The 17,406-nt window shown below is 49.4% G+C and overlaps 2 pseudogenes; both read left to right on the top strand.

Annotated features, from left to right (window-relative positions):
* The window catches only part of LOC146425537 (uncharacterized), a 156,813-nt pseudogene that overhangs the window by 24,568 nt on the left and 114,839 nt on the right, over positions 1-17,406 (top strand).
* On the top strand, positions 12,615-13,876 carry LOC146425538 (uncharacterized; annotated as a pseudogene).

Raw genomic sequence — 17,406 nt, forward strand, 5'->3', positions numbered from 1 at the left:
TTTCTCTTACGCTGCCAACCAGCCTTCTACTTTTCTAGCCAACCCCATAGAGCATTGGCTACCATCCATTAATCAGTATAGAGGTAGAGCTTTGGCCATTCTTTTCTTTCAGCAATGTCCAGGGCTAACTGAACGGCTTTCAGCTCAGCGAATTGACTCGATCTACCCTCTTCTTCCTTATCTTCTGCAACTCGTGTGGGGCTCCACACAGCTGCTTTCTATTTTCGTTTTGTCCCTACAAGACGACAGGAACTGTAAGGAAATAACTCCATGGGGTTTAGTTATGGGGATAAAAATAGGGACAAGAGATCTCTAAAGATGAGTTTTAGAGCATGAGGGTTTATTGCGAAAGAGCATGGACGTGAGAGGCCTGCTAGGCTGCAAGACGCAGCCCAAAGCAGGCCAGAGAAAAGAGAAAGAGAGAGAGAGAGAGAGAGAGCAGAAAGAAGAGAGTAAAAGAGAGCAATTTGCTGTTTACAATTCAATAAATCGTCTTCTCTGTTGAATATTCAAATCTTCTTTAACCAATCTAAGACAAACGACAAACCCTACAGCATTTACATACAACCTATAAGAATCATCACATTACCATACGGGGTCATGTTTCAAACCTTAAAAAAACTGCTTTTTGGGATCTCTACCAGTCAGGTAGGGTCTGCTTCTGACCTTTTGTCCTAGGTTGCAATATTGATGTAGTTAAGTATTCTATTACCACCAGCTGTGGGCCATTAGCTGCTATCACCCACTCCGGATGACAGGCAATGGGCCATCCGTTAGCTATTATCACTTGCTAATGACCCACCCCGCATGACAGGCAATGGGCCATCAGGGACCCACCGTGTGACTCATGGACTTATCTCATCCCATTGTGAGATGCTCTGCCGAGGAGGGAGGAGCCAGGTGTTCCCACCTGGATATAACCTGGCCTTGGAACTGCCTGAGGTAGCCCTGTCTACTGGGTTCCCAGAGGACCAGAGCTACTACTGGATCTTCAGCTGGAGACTAGACCTTCACAGGATCACCGCTTCAACTGGACTACTTCAGTTGGACTGCTACTACCACCCTAACAGGGTGTTAGGTTGTATCTGACTTTGTCAGTGCTTTTCCTTGTATTATTTCACTTATTTTTAATTTCAATCTTGACTTGTGATCTCCCACTGGTTTGTTTTCAAACCAAGACACCTTTGGACTTGCCTGGGCAGAGGGCATTGTTCTATCAAGAAGGGGGATTACCTTCAGTAACCATCCTATTTCATCTTCCCCAACAAGGAACCATCAGTGAAAAGAGCATAGCGTGTTTTGTCTGCTGGCAGTTGGTTGTATGGTGGAGCTTTCTCCGCACGAGTCACCTGTTCTAGCTCTCCTTCCTGAATCAGACTAAAATCTTCACCTTTCGGCCAATTTGTAATTATTTCCAAAATCCCAGGGCGATTCAGATTTCTCATACGGGCACGCTGTATGATAAGGGCAATCTATTTGCTCCATGTGCCATTGGTGGCATGGTGAGTAGAGGGAACCTCTGCTTTAAACATCCACCCCAGCACCGGTACTCGAGGTGCCAGGAGGAGTTGTGCTTTTGTGCCAATTACCTCTGAGGCAGCTTGGACTCCTTCGTATGCTGCTAAGATTTCTTTCTCTGTTGGGGTGTAGTTGGCTTCAGACCCTCTGTAACTTTGGCTCCAGAATCCCAATGGACGACCCCGAGTCTCACCAGGCACCTTCTGCCAAAGGCTCCATGACAGACCATGGCTCCCAGCTGCAGAGTAAAGCATATTCTTTACTTCTGGTCCTGTCCTGACTGGGCCAAGGGCTACTGCATGAGCAATTTCTTGCTTGATCTGGGTGAAAGCTTGCTGTTGTTCAGGGCCCCAGTGGAAATCATTTTTCTTACGGGTAACCAGGTAGAGAGGGTTCACAATTTGGCTATACTCAGGAATGTGCATTCTCCAAAAGCCTATAACTCCCAGGAAAGCTTGCGTCTCTTTCTTGTTGGTTGGTGGGGACATTGTGGTGATTTTATTGATAACCTCAGTAGGAATCTGACGCCATCTATCCTGCTACTTCACTCCTAGGAACTGGATCTCTTGGGCAGGTCCCTTGACTTTGCTCTTCTTGATGGCGAAACCGGCTTCCAGGAGAATCTGGATGATTTTCTTTCCTTTCTCAAATACTTCTTCTGCTGTGTCCCCCCACACAATGATGTCGTCAATGTATTGCAAATGTTCTGGAGCCCCACCCTTTTCCAATGCAGCCTGGATCAGTCCATGACAAATGGTGGGACTGTGTTTCTACCCCTGGGGCAATCGGTTCCATGTGTACTGCACGCCCCTCCAGGTGAAAGCAAACTGAGGTCTGCACTCTGCTGCCAGAGGAATGGAAAAAAATGCATTTGCAATGTCAATAGTGGCATACCACTTTGCTGCCTTGGACTCTAACTCATATTGGAGCTCCTGCATGTCTGGCATGGCAGCACTCAGAGGTGGAGTTACCTCATTCAAGGCACGATAGTCCACAGTCAATCTCCATTCTCCTTCAGATTTTTGCACAGGCCAGATGGGGCTTTTAAAGGATGAATGGGTCCTGCTGACCACCCCTTGGCTCTCCAGCTCACGGATTAGTTTGTGAATGGGAATCACGGCATCATGAGTTGTCGGGTACTGTCGGCGGTGCACAATCGAGGTTGCCATCGGTACTTGTTGCTCTTCCCCTTTCAGGAGTCCTACTGCAGATGGGTTTTCTGACAGTCCAGGCAAGGTGTTCAATTGCTTAATGCCCTCTGTCTCTACAGCAGCTATCCCAAATGTCCACTTGAGTCTCTTTGGGTCTTTGAAATATCCATTTCGGAGGAAGTCTATACCCAAAATACATGGAGCCTCTGGGCCAGTCACAATGTGTTGGAAAACACAGTTTTCCAGCAAAACTTGTGTTAACTAAATAAACCTGAACAAAGCCTCAGCATAGGCAGGCCTCAGTAAAAATCCTAGTAAAGTGTCATGAGAAGCTAAAACCTGAGAACACAGCTGTGTGTTTCTAGGCTGTGAGAAAAAATGTTATGAGATAAGATAGGGAGTCAGAAGTGTTATGAGAAAAGAATAAGGGAGTCATCAGGAAAAAACCCTGATTGTGTGAGAACAGACTGCGGATACGTGTGTAACTATAATTAGTAACATCGGTAACAGTATATAAGTTTCTCGTTTAGTGAAATAAAAGGGAGCTTGCTTTTATGACTTATGTTAAGTCGTGTGTGAGTTCTCTCTTGCCGCTCGTTAAATGGTGACCCCGACGACGACGATCACCACGGACGCTGGTAGCAGAGTTTAGCACCCTGTTCCAGAAAGCGGCGAGAACGGAGAGGCACCAGAGCAGCGCCGGTGTGCCAAGATCTTCGCCCCTGCTAGGGGGGAGATCCGAGGGCTCAGGCCGATCAAGACCTGCCTACCGTGGGGGCTACAATTCGGTGAGCTGCATTGACCTTGGCGACCGCGGAATATACAGAGACGCCCCGGCGGTGAGCTCTGACGGCGGCGACCACAACACTTTAAACCCAGCTGGACCACAGTGGAGACAGAGGTAGCCCAAGATTTATTATTATGCTTTCTACGAAAGCGGGGAATAAGCAAATATGCTTTAAGGCAATTAGCCGCTTTAATTGCAACAAGGGAAGCCAGAGGATTTTTTGTTAATCCTGATACAATCTTTGATGAAAGACAGTGGCAGAAGTTTGGTAACTGTTTGTTTAACGAAGTGATAGATGGTGATAAAACCGCAATAAAACTTAGCAAACCGTGGAGAGAAGTGGTGACCTGCTTGCAGCAAAATGCGGCAGAGAGAAAAGTTGCAGATGTAACAACAGAAAAAGTAGCAGCCACAGAGAGCAGAGAAAAACCTGAGAGTTGCCGTGCTGCTTTTAACATGCAAAAGACTTCAGCAGCCGTGCAGCCGGGGGAGCCCCCCCCGCCAGGGGGGAGGGGGAATCGTGGCTCTTCCTCGCTGCCAGCGCTGGCAAGGGGAGGGCGCTCCGCGCCGCTGCCGGGAGCCGAAAATACAAAGTTACCCGATTGGATGAAAAAACTATTCTTGTGTCAATGTATCATAGAACTTAGCAACTTTACAACGAAAAACATCTTAGCTGCTTTGTTTGAGAGTGCCACTGTTGAATTTTTGCCAGAACAAATAAATACGATACCAAGAAAGGGTCAAGTATCGCGGGTAAAGTGCCAAAGTAGCCAGAAATCACCCTGGTGTTATCGATGTGGCAGCGAAAAACACATACGAAAAAATTGTAACGAGAAAGTTTGGTGTTCCCACTGCAACAGGGATACTCACAGCACAGAGGCTTGTAAAAACGAGGCTGGCAGCCACACAGCAGCGACGGCCCTTGCCCTCCGCCACACGCCGCCTGAGTCCCGTACGGACAGACCTGCGCCGGAAGTTGCTCCAACCACAGTTTCCGCTCAACTAGCAAAGAAGGCGGAAGTCACAGAGGGTGCCCCGGTAGGCGGAGCTGCGAGCCATCCACGCCTCCTTCACTGCCCCAACTGTGACCTCTGTGGTGAGATCCTAAACTCTACCCCTCCTCAAGGATGAAAAAATGATTGACAGCTTCAGCGGCGAATCAGAACTAACCAACAGAGTTAACCAGCAGCACAGCCTTGCTATGGCTGATCCGGTGCAGCTTCATGACTTTTCAGCCTTTCTAGAGTTCCAGGAAAATGTCTCTGAGCTTGGCTCCTTCCGTAAGCACTTGTCCTGGCAGACCTTCACCACCTGCTGCAGCTCAGCAACCAAAACTCCCTGAAAATGTCCAGGCACATGGAGCAGATCAGCTCTTCCTTCAGCCCAGCTGCACCGACACCGAGACCAAAACTTATTTCCAGCTTTTTACTGATAAAGAAGCATTGTAACAATATATTATCCTGATAATAAATAACACCTTGACTGTTAAAGCCTTGAACAAAAGCTGAATTTTGCTAAAGTGTTGCTTAAGATAGTGTTTGTGTGTATGCGTGAATATTGCAGGCCTGCTGAAAGTGTTGTTTTACCTTTTGAGTGTAATAATGTGTAGATGAAACCTGTAACTGCTGAGTGTGGTTTTAATTTCTTGAGAGTTTTGATGTGTAAATGAAACCTATGAGTAAAGTTATACTGAATAGTTTAAGCTACCTGTTAAGTGCCTTTGGTTAAGTATAGATTCTGTTAGAATTAAGTAATGTTGAGTTTAAATTCTATTAAGTTTTAGATTCTGTTAAGGTAAAAATTCTGTTAAGTTTTAAATTCTGTTAGCGTTAAGTTGTTAAAGTGATATCAACTTTAAATTCCATTATAGTTAAGTTCTATTTGTTAGTTTTAAATCAAATTTATTAAGATCAAGTCTTATTCATTTTCAGTGATATTAATTTTAAGTTTTAAATTTGTTAGTTTATATTATTATTCACAAAAGCCTTTGCAGTTTTATCTTCCTTAGTTAAAGACAAATGATAATGTCCACTGTTTTCAAATATTTCACCTCACCTTATATAGTTATCTACAAAAATAGTAGCATGTTAAGACACTCTCCTTATTGATATTAATCAAAGCTTGTTTATAAGATGTTCTAAGAAAACCCTCCTACTTAGGGCCTAGGCTCTGGCCAAGCCTCAGTCCTAACTAGCTGGGAAATATGCCATGAGTCCCAAGTGTTCTGCACCAAAATGTGATCAAATAATTTCGACATGCCAAATTGACCTTATAAAAGCTAAACCTTCTTCCAGGTAAACTTGGAGTCCTTACCCGGGAAAAGTTCTCCAAGCTTTGCCTGTGAAGTGAATGTTTTCAGCAATGACAGTTCCTAGACCATGGCAACATGTGGGGGTGCGGCGGCCTGATGCTGCGGATCCCGAGTCCCCGAGGCCGACGGTCGGCATAATCCACGGGGACGCTGCCGAGGATGCCATCGCCTGGGACTCGGAGGAGGCCGGGCCGTAAACTGCTCTCTCCCTCCCCTGGAAAGTTTTTCCTAAGTTTTTATTGGTTTAAAGTTCGCTTCCCCGCCCCTATCACCGCCCCTGCTGCTTGCCCTCACTAGAATGTTCTGTTGCCGGGCTTCCCCCATGAGTTGTTTGTAATCCCCTCCCTACTTATATTTCATTTGCTCCCCCGCTTGTCCCTCATGTTGTCCCGGAGCCCCGTTGGCTCCGCCCCTGTTGTCCCTCCCCGGGAAACCCCGTACCTCCCCCTAAAAACCCCCTCCCTTTGTTCTCTCGGTGTGGTGTGGCCGCGACCCCAGCCCCGCCGTGCTCTGCACCCGGTAGCTGCGTGGACCGCCCCACCCGAGAGCCCCCAGTGTGCCTCCCCCGCATCGCTTCTCCTTTAATAAACTGTGCACTGGTGACTCTCAGCTTGTCGTGCTCTCTTTATCACGGGAAGCGACCAGCGACTCCACGGCGTTCCTGCCCGGCAGGCACCCGCCTCCGCCGCGTGGTCCCTGCCGCTCCAAGGAGCGAGCCTGGGAACACTGAGGCTGACCGTAGCCGCCTCTGGGACAGAGCTGAACAGCCGGGAGGGCTGAGAGCTTGGGCCCAGGTGAGGCCTCCGAGGTCTCCCGAAGCCCCGGAAGCCATTGGGACTAAGGCGGCCGGACCCCTCCGGACCCTACAACTTCAAGTGGCGCCTTCAACGTGACCCTCCGAACCTGCCTTCGCTCCTTGGAAGGGAAGAGTGGAGATCCGTTGTTCCGCCACCCGGCGAGTTGCAGCACTCTCCCTGGACTCCTTCGAGAGGTGCTCCTCGTCGGCACCGCCGGCCCCGTGAGCCCCGTGAACCGACCGCGCCGCTTTGTGTTCGGGTGAGTTGGTAGGGGAAGGGGTCCCCTAGCTTGCCCTCTTTTGATTTAATTTTTCGTTCAGATCGGTCGGGTGAGAGCTTAGTTCAGTTAACTTTTATTTCGGGTGGTAGAGATGGGGGTTAACCTGACTAAGGTGCAACGAGAATTTTATGTTTCCGTTAAAACCTCCCTCCGAGTAGCGAAATTTTCTTTTCCCTCCCCGCTCCTGAAACGCTTTGTTAAATTTATTTTTGCCGAGTTTCCCGATGTTTCTCCCCAAGATGCTAACTCCATCGAATTTTGGCGTGGGGTCCGCTCGCGCATGAACCACCTTATATCCCAAGGGGATAAGCGAGTGGACCAGTTTTTCGGGATTTTAACGCAGATTTTCCACGCTTTCCGTCCCTCCCTTCGGAGCGCGGGAGTCCCTGCTAGCCCTTCCCCGTCTGCCCGTTCCTCAACTAACCCTAGCCCCTGTCCTTCCCGAGGTGACCGTGGCGGCTCAGAACGTCTGCAGATGCGGAGTTCTCATCTAGTCTCCGGCGCCCCCGCGGTCACTTCGTCCCCTGCCTGGGAGGGAGAACGCGCGACCCTCTCGGGCACCCCCGGTTCTGTCTCTCCTAACCCCTCTTCCCGGGTTGATTCGTCCCTGGTAGTCCCCCGCAATCCCCGCCATGTATCCTTTTGTCTCCCCGGAGAGCCACAAAGGAGCGGCGGCTGGCACCAAGATAGCGCCTGCCGCGTGGCTTCTCCATCCCCCACTCCTTCTCCCTATAATCCTCCCCTTCCCACTGCTTCTTCGGCTTTCCCGCCGAGTCCCTTCCCTGATCCCTCCCCCTGGGCGGCCTATCCATCACCGTGCGGGCACACCCCCTCCCTCGGACCCTCCGCCCCTGCGCCCAACCCCTTTATCCCTACTCCGCCTACCTCCCCTTTCCCACCAAAACCCCACCTCTTCCTCGACTCCTCCCTGGAACCTTCGTCAGTCGCCCCTCCCTATGTTCCGCCCCTTCCTAACCCCTCCCCGGAGGCGGGTCTCCCCAGTTCCCACGGCTACCCTTCCGGCGTCCGCCGGAAGGACGCCATCTTGGATCCCCTTTCCCACGATGACCGGAAGGAGGCCATCTTTGTTGGTCCTCCAACGGTCCCTGACCGGAAGGAGGCCATCTTTGTTGGTCCTCCAACAGTCCTTGACTGGAAGGAGGCCATCTTTGTTGGTCCTCCAACGGTCCCTGACCGGAAGGAGGCCATCTTGAATGAGTCCTCCGGCCTGGCTGGGAAAGGCTTTACACCGGATCCTGAACCGGAGAGCCTCCAGGCCCCCTTCGCCGCACCAGTCCGCTTTTCGGGGCTAAGCGATCACCCACGGTGGGAGCCCTTTGACAGGGCCGTGCTCAAGGACCTGGCAAAAACTCAAAAGGAGTTTGGCCGGGACTCTAACTATTTTAGAGCAGTCCTTCACGCCACTCTCACCGGCGTCCCTCTAGTTCCCTCTGACATTAAATTAGTGATGTCTTGTCTACTGTCCCCCATTGAATACCAAGAGTGGGAGGACGAGTGGAAAAGACAGATCAGGGGGCTAGAGCGACTGCTTCCTGGGTATGGCACTCCAAACGGCCCCACCTTCGATCTATTGTTGGGTGAGGGGGATTATTTTAAACCCCAAACGCAAGCCCGAGAGATACCCACAGACATCTTGGTGTCTCTCGCTGGTGCAGCAGAGAGGATCCTGCTTGGTATCCCTCTGGTGGATGCCCCCACTATCCCCTACCTGGAAATTTTCCAAGGGCCCGACGAGGCCTTCCCCAGTTTTGTTGATAAATTAAAACAGGCCATCGATCGTCAGGTCCCCGACCACACCATCAGGGAGCAGCTGCTTGTGGACGGGGCGATCACCAGATCCAATACCATCTGCAAAGAAATTATACTGTCCCTCCCACATGACCCTCGGCCGACCATCGCCCAGATGGTCAGTGCCTGTCGACGCTTGGCAGCCGTCAAAGCGCTGAATGTTAACACCTCCCAGGCACTGGCCATCCGAAACACCTATGCCGCCTGTAACCGGTGTGGCAAAAGAGGATACTTCGCCACAGACTGCCCCACGCCGGTCGAGGAAATTTCCAAGTTCTCCCGCTCTCCTGCCCCTGCCCCTGCCCGCGCCCAGCGTCCTTCCCCCATGTCTCTGACTGACCCTTCCTCCCTTCCACCTCCCTTCCCTGCTGGCCAGGGAAACTGAAATCGCAGCGTGAGATGCCGGCCTCACGCTGCCAACAGCCACCGGCCGGCCTCGACCCCATGGATTTCCAGCAGGCGTGGGTCGATGATGACTGTACAATACCCAGATGTGACTCCTTTCTTGTTAAGCTAAAGTGTGACTTTCCTGATGCTCTTGTCCTTGCCATTTCATATGCGAACGCCGGACCCAAAGGGATTGCCATCATCCCTTCCTTGATCAGAGTGGATGCAGAGGGGTTATTTCCACTCCAGGTTGAAGTCGCCGACCCCCCTCTTATCCTCTCTAGGAATCAGGTCGTGGCCAAGATCCTCCCGTTCCACACTATCTGCACGGAGCGACCGCTCGTCGCCTGGTCCGAGGCGGTTGGTAAAGACAGGCCAATGCTTACTTGTGGCCTTTCCCAGAAGGGAAGTAACATCTCCCTTACTGGCATGATTGACACTGGTGCGGATGTCACGGTCATCTCCTCAGCGAATTGGCCGTCGGCATGGGCAAAAGAGCCTGTGGCTCAATCACTGAAAGGTGTGGGAGGATACACTCCTGCGGAGCAGAGTTCCCATCCCATTTTAATTGAAGGCCCCGAGGGTCGCATCGCCACCGTGCGGCCATTCATCATTAACTCGGGATTCAACCTGTGGGGGAGAGACACTATGTCCCAATGGGGTGCCCGAGTCGAATTGGCTCCGGCTCGGGATTTTTGATTGGGGTCACTGGTGAGCGCCCAACCCAGCCATTGAATTGGCTCACTGATAAACCTGTCTGGGTCGACCAGTGGCCATTGCCCATACAAAAATTAAGAGCGCTCGAAGAGCTTGTGGAGGAGCAACAGGAAAAAGGGCACATCGTGCCCTCAACCAGCCCATGGAACTCGCCCGTCTTCGTTATCAAAAAGGCGGGAGGGACCAAATGGAGGCTCCTTCATGACCTCAGGAAAATAAACGAAGTCATTGAGGACATGGGGCCTCTCCAACCCGGGTTGCCATCGCCTTCAATGCTCCCGTGGGACTGGAAGATTGCAGTGGTGGACATAAAGGACTGCTTCTTCCAGATCCCCCTGCACCCAGACGATGCGCCCAGGTTTGCCTTTTCAGTTCCCTCCACCAACAGGGAACGCCCAATGCGCCGCTATCACTGGCGAGTGCTCCCACAAGGGATGAAAAACTCCCCCACCATTTGCCAGTGGTATGTGGACAGCATTCTCGCACCAGTGCGAGAGGTCACGGGTGAGTCAATCATCGTCCATTATATGGATGATGTATTGGTCTGTTCGCCAACCGAAGCCATCTTGCGGACAGCACTCTCTAGAGTCGTGGGGGCCCTAGAGAGCGAAGGGTTTGAGATCCAACCCTCCAAGGTACAGGTGACGGTGCCGTGGAGATACCTGGGAGCGAAAATTGAGGAGCAAACAATAACACCCTTGCCGATCAAAATTATGGACAATCCATCTAACCTGCAGGAAATGCACCAGCTCTGTGGTGCCATCAACTGGATTCGGCCCCTGATCGGCATCTCCTCGGAAGACCTGGTCCCGCTGTTTTCCCTCCTGTGTGGAGATCGCGACCTGACCTCCCCAAGGACATTGACCCCGGAAGCGCGGGAATCCATCAGAAAGGTACAGAACGCCCTGAAAACATGTAGCGTTCACCGATGCGACCCCAAATTGCCCTTTAATTTGGCCATCCTCGGTAAAATGCCCCACCTGCACGGGCTCATCTTTCAATGGGATCCGGATGACATGGAGGACCGACTTCTAATTATTGAGTGGGTCTTCCTGCCTATCTCATCCCCCAAAGTTTTGGTTACGCCACTTGACAAGACGGCGCAGCTCGTTAGACGAGCGAGGTCCCGCCTGTCCACCCTAGCAGGGCGTGAGTTCGCATACATTCACGTTCCATTTGACACTAAACCATTCGAGTTCGTCTTCCAAAAGAGTGAGGAGATGCAGTTAGCTCTCGAATCGTTTCCTGGCCAGGTAGTCACCTGGTTTCCAAAAAATAAGATATTCGCAATATCCGAGCTCAAAATTGTTCTTGATCGGGTTCAAAGTCGGAAGCCCCTCAATGCCCCGACACTTTTCACTGATGGCTCGGGCACATCGGGAAAGTCGGTGATTGCCTGGTGGAACCCCTCGACAGAGCGGTGGGATTGCGATGTCGAGATCGTTTCTGGGTCCACCCAGGTGGCCGAGCTCGCAGCCGCCGTCAGAGCATTTGAGCGCTTTCCGGGACCCTTCAATCTGGTCACTGATTCGGCCTATGTTGCGGGGATCGTTTCGAGAGCTGAGGACAGTTGGCTGTCCGGCTCCTCCAACCCAAAAATCAATTGCTTGGTCAAGAGGCTCAAGACAGCCATTTCCCACCGTGACCAACCATTCTACGTGATGCATGTGCGCTCACACACTGACCTTCCGGGTCCTATCATGGAAGGGAATAGGGTGGCAGACGCGCTCACTGCGCCTGTGCATGTTGCCAACGTGCCTGATCGATTCCAGCAAGCATTGCTGAGCCATGCACTTTTCCACCAAAATGTCCCGGCCTTGAGGCGAATGTTTGAGTTAACAGTGGACCAAGCCAAGGCCATTATGGCGGCCTGTCCCCATTGTCAACCCCTCCAGATTACATCCATGGGGTCTGGAATCAATCCCAGAGGGCTTAATAGTGGGGAACTTTGGCAGTCAGATGTTACGCACGTGCCTGAATTCGGCAGGCTAAAGTATGTACACGTGAGCGTAGACACCTTTTCAGGCGCGATCTTTGCCACCGCACATTCGGGGGAAAAGGCGAAGGATGCGATTTCGCACTTCCTGCAGGCCTTCGCCGTCCTGGGTATTCCTAAAGAGGTTAAGACTGACAATGGTCCGTGCTACACCTCTGGACCAGTGAGGAAATTTTTCCTCCAGTGGGGCATTTCCCACACCACCGGGATTCCCCACTCAGCCATGGGTCAGGCCCTGGTGGAAAGGGCCCATCGGTCCCTCAAGAGGGTGCTTCAGCAGCAAAAGGGGGGGCCAGAAACAGAGACCCCGGCAAATCGGCTCGCCAGGGCTCTTTTTACTCTAAATTTTCTCAATTGCTCCGATAAGGAGCCAGACCCCCCGGTGGTTCGCCACTTTGCCAACCACACGCGAGCCAAGCTGAAGGAGCGCCCCCTTGTCCTGATCAAGGAACCGGATTCCCTAAAGATCGTTGGCCCCTTCCCTCTCGTCATCTGGGGGCATGGCTATTGCTGCGTCTCCACCTCTGAAGGGCCACGATGGGTCCCAGCTAAATTTGTCAAGCCTTTCCTAAAAGCAGGGCCACTCTCCCCGAGACCGGAGCCAAAGGACGTGACCTCTGCTCACTGGCGCCGCAAGAAGAAGGCTGAGACACCACCACCCTCACCACGTCGCCTTCGTTCACATACCCGCAAACAGAGCATCTGAAGTCACCAAGAGTCCATCCCGCAGTTCCCTGAGCCAGCCTCCCACTTCCCTTCCCCCTCTTCCCTATGGCCTTTCCGTCCTCCCTCCTCCACCTGCCCCAATCTTTATCGCTTTGGTTAATGCTGTTATGTTTGCCTCCCCATTCAGTGGCAAAGATGCTGTTCACCATCTGCACGTCGCTCCTTCTCCTCGCAGTAGTCATCGTCCCAGTCCAGCTGTGGGTCGTGAGGCAGCCTAGCTCCAACGTCTGGGTGACATTGGCCCGAGCCATGAACAAGGAGCACGTGTTTGTCCACTGACGCGGTCCGAGATCCGCTCTCATCTGCCTTGGTGGGAGCCCCGGTACAGGTAGATGAGTTTCCGCCATCCCTCGTCTCCTTGTGGAGGTCAACCTTTGATTTGGAACAAAATGTCTATAAATTCTATAAGGACCGCCAGGAATTTTCTCTCCCTCTCCCCATTCAAAACCCTCTTTTGCTGTGGCAGAAGTGGGTTGCGAGTGAGCCTAAGATGGAGAAAGAGCCCCATGAGTTTCAGTTGATTGGCTCTCTAAAAGCTCCCGCCTGTATTCAATTTGACTACCAGACTCCACACAAATCTGATCAAAAACTGTACCAGGGGCTGAGACAGGGCAATCCTAATTATGTTGCAAGAAATTGGTGCACCAATATTACCCACATAAACGCGCCCTCATCTTCAAATCGGCATTATGCTCACCCGATTCAGCTCCCTGAGGGAATGTTTCTAATTTGCGGGGAACGCGCCTGGGCTGGGGTCCCCTCTCACCTTGTGGGTGGTCCGTGCACTTTTGGTCATCTGACTCTTGCTTCTCCCAACATGACCCACCTTCCGGTGTGGTCGAACAATTCGATCCCAAAAAAATCTCATGATGACGATTGCAGCACTGAAATTTATCATTGGAGTAAAGGAAAGAGAATAGCTGTGTCTGCCTTCCTGCCTTGGGTAGCTGCAGCCAAGGCCCTTGGGGAAGTCGGCAATCTAGAATGTTGGGTTTCGAAGCAAGCCAGGTTAACGTCAGAGGCCATTGCAGACCTCCTACAGGATGAGCAAGTGACCAGGCATGCGACCTTGCAGAATAGAGCGGCCATCGATTTTTTGCTCCTTGCGCATGGACATGGCTGTCACCAGTTCGAGGGGCTTTGCTGCTTCAACTTATCCTCCAGAAGCCGCAGTATCCACCAGAGGCTCCAGGACATGGACGCTCTCATCAACAACATCACCTTTGAGAGTAGCCTCTGGTTTGAAAATACCGTCGACGGCGTCCGCAGAGCGGTGAAACCCACACTGTCTACTGTTGGAGGATGGGCCCATCAGCTGTTGCGAGGACTGGGACTGCCTGAATGGGGAGCCACCTTATTGAAAGACTGTTTTATTGTTTTAGTTGCAGTCGTTTTAGTTGCTGCTTCGTTTGCTTTGATTAAGAAATATTTAGTTCGCTACATTCAGTCCTTATTTAGTAAAGAAGGGGGAGGTGTGGGGGTGCAGCGGCCCGATGCTGCGGATCCCGAGTCCCCGAGGCCGACGGTCGGCATAATCCACGGGGACGCTGCCGAGGATGCCATCGCCTGGGACTCGGAGGAGGCCGGGCCGTAAACTGCTCTCTCCTGATTCGCCCCAATCGAGCTCAGAGACACTTCAGAGACCAAGTCAGAGAAGTGGGTATTTGCTTTATTCGGTGCACCGGATGTGTGGGGAATTATTTCCACTAAACACACACACCTCAGTACCCCAAAGACACAGAGTTATAGGTAAAATCATGAATATTAATTACATTCTTCAGGATAGGAGTGGTTATACAAATCATTTCTCGGAAGTCATTAATATCATTAGCATGTGCACCACGCATGCTCCGTATGTCTTGGTGGTCTTTGGAGACCCCCAAAGCCTCCTCCAAGGTGACAGTCCTTCATGGGATGATTCAGCGGTTTCTGTGCTGGTTTCAAATGCATGCTTAGCCGATAAGCCATCAGGCCAGAGCTGTTACCTATAATTTGAATGTGAATTAAGAGTTCAGTCTTCAGCCCTGGCGGCCACAGACAGGCGCCTGTGCTGGTGGAAGGGGGGGGCAAAAAGCTCAGAGTCTCAATTCCCCCTTTTTCTTTTGTAATTTGTAATTCTTTACAAATCTTGTATGCTATGAAAGTAAATACCTTTTTCTATTTTATATCTAAGTTTATACTTTTGCTATTGGATATAAACATCACAGTTCTAAGTACATAATATTATATAACAATAACTACTATTGCAGACAGTAAATAACAATGCAATAACACAAAAAACTATTACATACATTTGTTTAAGTTAGGATTAACATAATTGCAACAGCTTGTATTTATAATTGTACATACTCTTTCTCTTTTGGCATACAGCAAATTTATAGTTAATTGTAAGATGCTCTTTATTTTGATTTGCTGTGCTTTTATGGCATCTGCAGTGGCACTTATTATGGCCTCTACAATGGTAGAAAGGTTCTTTTTTTAGTTTACTTATTTCAGGCTATAACATAAACTACCTGGCAAAACTGAAAATTGGTGGGTTTTTATATTCGGAGTAAGCTTTGTTAGTTGAGGAGCAACACTAATGTGGAGAGACATTGGTTGAGCAGTTATTTTGAAGAAAAAGAAGAAAGACAGAATCTATAGAAATTCTAAGAGGAATGTTAATTCTTTTGGCTTTCTTGGGCCTTCCATCTCCTAGCAGGTTTCTTTGGAGTCAGGGATGGGGAGATTGGAGCACTGCCCTCTGCTGTGTCTATGATTCGCCTCACTATAGGGCTGGGCTTGGAGCTCTGTGCAGCACTGCGTCTGCTGTGTGCATGGCTGGCCCCACTATAAGGCTGGGCTTGGAGCTCTGTGCAGCACTGCCTCTGCTGTGTGCATGGCTGGCCCCACTATAGGGCTGGGCTTGGAGCTCTGTGCAGCACTGCCTCTGCTATGTCCATGACTGGACCTCACTGCAGGGCTGGGATGCTCTGGGGGTGAGGTAAGGAGCAGTTCACTGTCTCACCAGGGCAAGGCCTGACCTGTCCCTTTCCCACACACACCATACACACAGGCATTTTGAAGTGTTGCAGAGACATTAAATTTTTCAGTTTTGGCAGCTCACATCATGGCTCCAGACAGTGATCAGGACCACTGATAGCTTTTCTTGCTTGTAAAATGGGGTACTTTTCTTCCTCACCTTGGCAGAATTTCTAGCAAACAGAGCAGAAAGGAAAGAGGAAAGCATAAAGGATAACTGACTAAGATTCTCATGCTGTTAGTTTTCTGCTTGTGATCCATTAGGCTATCTTTTCTCACCTTTTCAGTCTTTTGTTTTACTCTCCGTAAATCTAGATTATCTTTCAATTTACAAAAAAATATGCTCACAAATATTAGCCACTCACAAAATCAACAGATGTTCAGGATCTTTTATACGATTTTGCGAGCTTTTTTAGGACTTCAAATGTGCTACTGAAGAATGGCACTTTTAAATGCTATTTTAAATTAACTTTTAAATTGCAGAGCCCAAAGCCTGGCAGATTAGTCTATGGCAGTATTTTCTTTTGTGGGGCTTAGCATTCTTAAACACTGGACAAACAAATATGCATTAAACAGCAACAGTTATAAATACTTAGTAAAATAGCCAGCCATCCTTTTGAAACCTTTTCATTTTAAAAATGAAATTATTTTGTTATTGTTATATATCAATTTCACAAATTTAGATTCAAGCTCACATAGCTTTTCCTTTTTTTTTTTTTTCTGGCTTACTTACCCCTTTGCATTTGAAGCCATACTTGCCATTACAATTATTACAAGGTTTTGCTAGGATAGCTGACTGTGGATAACACTGTTCTGGTAATACAAAAAACAAAACTATTTAATGTGTTTCATTTTGGTTTCACACTGGAGAGGAGTCTCTGGCTGTAGAACTCACAGCCGTGAGGGAAGTTAGCAGTTCTTTTGCTTCTGTGGCTTGAGTGGTTCTTCGTCTTACACAGCTTTTTGTCTGATGAGGACACACTGAAAGATGTTAAAACAAACTTGCACAGTGATAACACATGTTAGAGTGGGAGAATGATGAATTCTTGCCTCGTTTAACTCCCCATTGGGAATTCTTTTAATAAGTGAGAAATTAAGATTTAATAAACTTCCCTTTTTTTCTTGTAATTTCTTAAATGCATGTATTACTCTATATGCATATTTAGAATTAGTAAAAATATTCACTATTTTGTCTTTATATACTTCGCAGGATTTTATAAGCACTTACAGCTCTGCTGCTTGAGCTGACTATGTAAGAGGCAATGTTTCACTTATTTTAACTTCCTTTCGTTAACGATAGTGTATTTTTCAAATTGTTACTCTTCTAGTACTTTTGAAGACTCACTACTAAAATTTTTTTTTTTTTTCAACTTCCTCAAGGAGGCTGAGTCAAACCCCTTTGTTTTTGGGTTTTTTTTCTTTTTTTCTTAAATACTCTTGTTCTACTAGACAAGATTCACAGTACAATAACTGCGCTGGTCATCTACTCAGATTGTTCTTTGAGTTAATAAATCTTTAGCTTGGTGTGAAACTTATGAGGTATATTCCTATTGTCAGCCTTCGGGCTTCATTTACCATCGGAGCTTTGGCTGCACAACTTGCAGACAGCGTGGCCAGCCTCTGGCTACATTCTGAGACAATCAATAGCCGCCAGCCACTGGATTTGGTAACTTATAAAATTAGCATCACGCCACCGTGTTCTCCAAAAGTGGCTGTCAAATTCTCAAAGCATGGGGAAGAACACCTTTTTGCAAAAGTTACTTGTCATGACAATCAACCATACAGAAAGGACTGAACCCTCTTGGGGACATGAATTAAGTACACATTGTCACGTTCTTGGCTGCTTGAACAGCCCTAGACAGTGGCTCAGAGACACACCTTGTCTCTACCTTCTCCTCAGCAGTTC

This window comes from Lichenostomus cassidix, chromosome W (assembly GCF_008360975.1).
Source record: "Lichenostomus cassidix isolate B80296 chromosome W, HeHo_3.0, whole genome shotgun sequence".
In the NCBI taxonomy this organism is placed as follows: Eukaryota; Metazoa; Chordata; class Aves; order Passeriformes; family Meliphagidae; genus Lichenostomus; species Lichenostomus cassidix.